The sequence below is a fragment of the Pinus tabuliformis genome, chromosome X, assembly GCF_031772625.1.
Source record: "Pinus tabuliformis cultivar Carrire ecotype Pingquan chromosome X, CPIR1, whole genome shotgun sequence".
Taxonomy (NCBI): Eukaryota; Viridiplantae; Streptophyta; class Pinopsida; order Pinales; family Pinaceae; genus Pinus; species Pinus tabuliformis.
Genome location: NC_142308.1, coordinates 1,109,181,723 through 1,109,187,722, shown reverse-complemented (window position 1 = coordinate 1,109,187,722; position 6,000 = coordinate 1,109,181,723).

Sequence of the window (6,000 nt, the reverse complement as noted above, 5' to 3'; positions counted from 1 at the left end):
ACCACTCTTGAACACGACACTTTTTATTCACCTGGGTTGGGAAATCTTTTACCTCACAGTTGACCAAATCACTTTGAAAGTCTTTAACCGGGTTCCGGGATTAACTTTGAGTTATTCGTCACCAAGCCATCTGTTGTGTCGTTATGTGTTCAAGAGGTCTGCAAGAAAAACTTTCATCTGCAAAATACTTGTCATCTATTTGACCATCCCTGAGTCAGTCCTTACAGCAACATTTCTTCGACTTGAACAATGATTTCGTGTTGTGGGCTTGCCTACAACGGGTCGCTTTCTATCGACATCGACACATTATCTAGAAAGATGACTTAGGAATCGACAGTACCTTGAAGTCTGCATGCATCAATGGCAGGTTTCTCGCCTTTGACGTCAGTTTACATCATTGACTTTCGATCAAAGGATTCCGTGAAGTGTTCGACATCAAAACATCTATTCACATTTCACGGGTTGTGCTTGGTACTTTGAGAACCATTGACATTACTGGTGGTTTCTCTCACGCTTGTTAACAGTTTACATCATCGACTGGTAATCAAGTGGTTTCTAACATGTTCGACATCAAATCATTTAATCACATGGCTAGAATCGTACCAATTCGGGAAGTAGAAGTGAAGACCCTGGATCTAGTTTCTACCATCCAGGCTGCGAGGATTTTTGTATTCATTATCTATGTAGACTAATCATAAACAGATGGCTGCGTCCATACTGTGTCTACAAAAGTCTATAAAAATGATGTACTGCAAGATCATTCCCGTATCAGAATAGTTAGTCCATTAGTTAAAGTTTTGAATCTGAGTATGGAATGCCTACCTCAGTGATGATATAATCTTATCCATGTATTTTGTGTTGAAAATTGCAGGTTCCAACCAGGCCATCCACAAGACAATCCTTGAAATGATAAAGCGCTTCACCCTTCCTAGAATTACAAAACCCTACTCTATTCCAGGCTTCGCACTTTAGGGGGCAATCTGTTACACTAAAAAATGTCACCTTGACTACTTACAGTTAGTATGGCTCAAATCAACAGTCATGCTACCCTCTTAGGCAAGTCTCATGCCTCTGTTATCCATCTCAAACTCAAAGAAGAGAGAAAGTCTTGTAAAAACTATGTTTATCTCTGGGGTCGCAGGTTCTCTCTAGCCTTACCTGCGGGGACGCTGACCATGTTCACAACATCTGCGTCCATGGACGCTCTGTATGTTAAGGGACAGGTGCGTCCCTCTGTAAAAGGCAAAATGCACGAGTTTTATCTTGAAAAAGTTACTTGTGGTTACTTCTAGAACATTCTAGAGGTCGGTTTGATGAAATGGATGCGCCTCCAGTTGGTTCATGTATCTCTATTAAGGGGGAACTTATCCCATCAATAAGGGAGCTATCCCACCCAAAGAGGGGGATGATCCCATTGATAGTGGTCCTGAATAACCTCCTTGCAGCACTATAAATAAAGACATTGAGCCAGAGGGAGAAGAGGTTGGAGCTATACATTTTCTTTGGGTAAATGCTGCAGGATTTAGGTCTTCCATTAGAGCCTTTGTGAGGAGAGATTGTCTTCACTTGATTCTACTTGGGAGAGGGTGAGCTTTGTCAAAGTAGAGGAAAACCCTTGATGGACCCTGGGAGGAACTTGCACAACACCAAGGCCAGGTTGTAAGAGTTTCTTTGTTTCGTTATTAATACAAACTGGTTTATTTTTCTCAATAGCTTGTGTTAATGAGTTATTTCATGTGTTCCTTGGTCTGCATGTTGAATATATGTTTTATTATATGAAATGCAAGTGCTTGGTAATTGTTTGATTGTTTGTGGTTGCAGGAATTGACTTGAAGGAGGAGCTCATCCGGATCGTCAAGAACGGACTTCAACAACAGCGTTTTGGAATAAGGTAAGCCTAAACACTTGTAGTTTTCATGTTGTAAAAGGTGTATTTAGAGAAAGATCACTCCATTTTGTCTTGTTTGTCATTAGAATGTCTTAGACTTCTAGGAAGGTCAGTCGTGTCCGCTTTTAATTCCCCGCAGGTAAGGCTAGAGAGAACCTGCGACCCAAGAGATAAACATAGTTTTTACAAGACTTTCTCTCTTCTTTGAGTTTGAGATGGATAACAGAGGCATGAGACTTGCCTAAGAGGGTAGCATGACTGTTGATTTGAGCCATACTAACTGTAAGTAGTCAAGGTGACATTTTTTAGTGTAACAGTAATTAAATCCACCAAGGGATCCTAAAGTGTTTGTCCAATCAAGGATTCCAAGAACAGTAAGTCAACCCAAGCTGTTATAGGGCTTCCAGAGTGTTTGTCCAACCAAGGCTTCCAAGAACTAGTAACTCAACCCAAGCTAAAGGAAACATGAGAACCAACCAAAAAAACAAAGAAATGAACCCACAACACCATGACTACCCCCAAAATGACAAGGCTAGGAAAATCCATTTTCAATCTAGGAAATCCTCCATGCCAATGATAGATCCTGACCAATAAACCATATGAATATTCCATGCATGCTAAAACTAGCGAAGAAAGCATACATGCAATTCGGTACCTACAAGAAAAACCCACTGTAGCTACTGATCCTGATGTCCTCTTGTGCTTTACTTTCCTTCCTTTTCTTTCTTGTTCAAAGAATCCAAGTATGCCACACTCTCTAAGAGTGCTCCAAGAAAACTCTGTGTCCAAGATTATGAGAGAGAGAGAATAGAATGAGAGCTCCAAACTGAACTGACAAAAGCTTACACTGACCAAGATTGCACAATAATCCTCAGAATTCTTTCTATCAATGCGGCCTCTATTTTCTTCAATTTCCATTATTTTCCTTCATTCTCCTCCTCACATGCAACATGCGACCTTTCACCTTCCTTTTCTCATAATTTCCATTATTTTCATAAATAAATGTGCCAAAAATTCCATTTGCCTTTCCAAATCCTTTTCCACTTCCTTTGACAATTTTCTTAGCCATAATAAATTGAAGGAATGCCCACTAAGATGTTTTTCCCACCATTCATCTTGGAATACCTATCCCATAACTATGGCCTTATATAGTTTTACATGGATTTTTAGCCAGGGTTATAATGGGAAATAAGAGATTAGGGAGGCTTGAAATTGGCTAAGTGTTGGGCTAGCTTCAGTGAGTCAGGAAAAGAGATTGTCTATACTAATGTAGGTTTTTCTTAGGCTTAAGTAAGCATTTTTTTTCTTCTCTATTCTCTAATTAATGCAATATAGATAGTAAGGGGTTTTGAGCAGTTGCTTTCCACTAGATAAATCTCTGTGTATGTGTGATGTTTCCTTTTGCATGTCAATGATTTTTTTTTTAATGTAGTGAATTAATTTTTGAAGATGAGTAGAGTAACTTAAAGTCTTGTGATTCAGTAATTTTCATGAGAAGTTCTAATCTACACATCAATTATACATGGTATGAGATTTGGAATCACAGTAGAAAAAATATTTCAAAGTTGTCATTATAGGAGGTTCGAGGTTGTAGATCAGGTTGTGGGATTTCTTCAGGACTGAGAATATGGATATCAATGGACTAAGGCTGAAGTATGACCTTGAGGGAAGCTCGAATTATGTTTCATGGAATGACCAGATGGAGGTAGTACTGGAGGATAATGGGTTGAAGGAATTCATTGATAATGATATTCTGAAACTAGCAGCAGCTAATTCTCAGAATCTAGCAAGTTGGAAGAAGTGCATTGCCAAGGTGAGGAGGATCATATTGGAGGGAGTACAAGAACATATTGTCTCTAATATCCACGTAAAGATACTATGTATGCAAAGTGGCAACACTGAAAGATTTTTTCTAGAATAGTAGTGACCACATGAAATTGCACTCAAGGACAAGCTTCAAAATATCAAGATGCAAAGGAATGAGACCATTCTGAAGTACTTGAGAAGGTTCACACAATGTTGTGATGAACTTGGTCAAGTTAGTGTCACTATAGCAAAGGATGATCTGGTGAGCCTAGCCCTTCTAGGCCTTCCCAAGAGCCGGCACGAATACAAAGATTCAGTGAACCAGAGGGAGAAGCTAGCAAATTGGGAACGCTTTTGGTATGATTGGTACAAGTGGAGATAAGGTGAAGCACCAGAGATGGGACCACATCTAAGGGTGAGGATGAGAAGAACTGTGCCTTGGATGGAAAGGAAAAGAAAGGGAAAGTAAAGATATCACAATCCAAAGTAGATTCGAGTAAAGGGGTCAAGATAAAAGACTTGTCTATAATCAAGTGCTTCACTGTCATGAATTCGATCACTATGCAACGAAGTGTCCACACAAGATAGAAAGAAAGAAGACTAGAGCAATGGGTGAAGCCTTGGCTTGAAAATTCAAACTTTATTTTATCCTCATTTCATGCATGGAAAACATAGTGATGGGTAGTGTGTGGTATCGCAACAACGGTGCCTCATTCCACATGACGAGAAACCAATAATTTTTTAGTGACTTGGAGGAGAAGGATCTCTAGATTCACATCGTGATGGGAGATGATGGAACATATAGTGTCACTGGTATTGGTACAATTAATTTTTAGAGGGAGTCTAGCTCCCCTCTCAGACACAACGATGTAATGTTTGTACCAGGTCTGAAGAAGAGTCTAGTTTCCATAACAAGTTTGGAGGACCATGGCTACGATGTGATGTTCAGCAAAGGGAAGGATTTCATGAGACATATCACCACAAGAAAAGTAATGCAGATCAAGGTTTGAGTGAAGAACCTCTACAAATTAGATGTGGAAAACTATTCAACATTGAGCACAAAAGCAGAGAAGGTGCATAACGATATGTCAGTGAATTATGGCATAGAAAACTTGGCCATCCACATCATGGCACTTTGAATATCATGAAACATATTTCTACAGGCCTCCCAAAAGGATCACTAGAGAAATGAGATACATGAAAATGGTTTTACATTGAGGAAGTACACAAAATCCACCTTCAATGACTAGGACAACGGGGCATATGCAATCCTTGAAAGGATCCACTATGATGTTTGTGGACCTTTCCTGACAACCTCCACTGCCAAGCACAATTATTATGTTATATTCTTATATGATTTCTTATGGAAGCGTTGGATCTAATTCATGCAGAATAAAGACCATACATTCTCCAAATTTGTTGAGTTTAAATCACTTGTATAGAAAGAAACTGGCAGGAAAGTGAAGTCTCTCAGGAGCGATAATGGTGGTGAATATGAGTTAAATGAGTTTAAAAATCTGTGTAAAGGAAGGCATTCGATGGGATTTGAAAAAATTCAATAACTCACAATAGAATTAGGTGCTTGAGAGGAGGAACATAAGTATTTTGGGAGCAACATGAGCGATGTTGCATGACCAAAGGCTACCTCTACACTTGTGGGATGAATCATGCAACACAAAAGTCTATTTGTAGAACATGAGTCCTCATAGGATTCTTGGAAGGAGTACACCAAAGGAAGTTTTTCTAGGGAAGAAACCAAATGTGTCACACTTCAGGATCTTTGGATTATCATTTTACTATCACTTTCTAAGGAAGTACAAAAAATCTAGAGTTGACAATAGAGTTAGGCATATTTTTTGGTTACGTAGATACACCTCACAACTATTATGTGTACTTTCAATCCCTTAGGATGAAAGTGGTCAGATAGGATGTGAAGTTTGATGAGGAGAAGGAAATGACATTTTCTCTTCAGAGAGAGATTCCAATTACAACCTGATCAAGAGATTTCGGCTCCAAAGGAAGAACCTCAGGAAGTTGTGGAGCAACCACGAGTAGAAGAATAGAGAGTGGAGACATAAAATAGGGAAGAGACATCTAGAGAATCAAGGAAGCAAACTAGGGAAGCTAACAAATTATTACATGATGCTAGATAGAATGTGGGAGCACCCACAGTATAATGCAGGTAGAGGAGGTCACCAGATCGGTACACTAGCTACATGGCTCTAATGAGTGAGCTAGTAGAGACAAAGCCATACTCATTCAAAAAAGTTGTAGAGGGACTGGTATGGGTTGGTGCTATGGTAGAG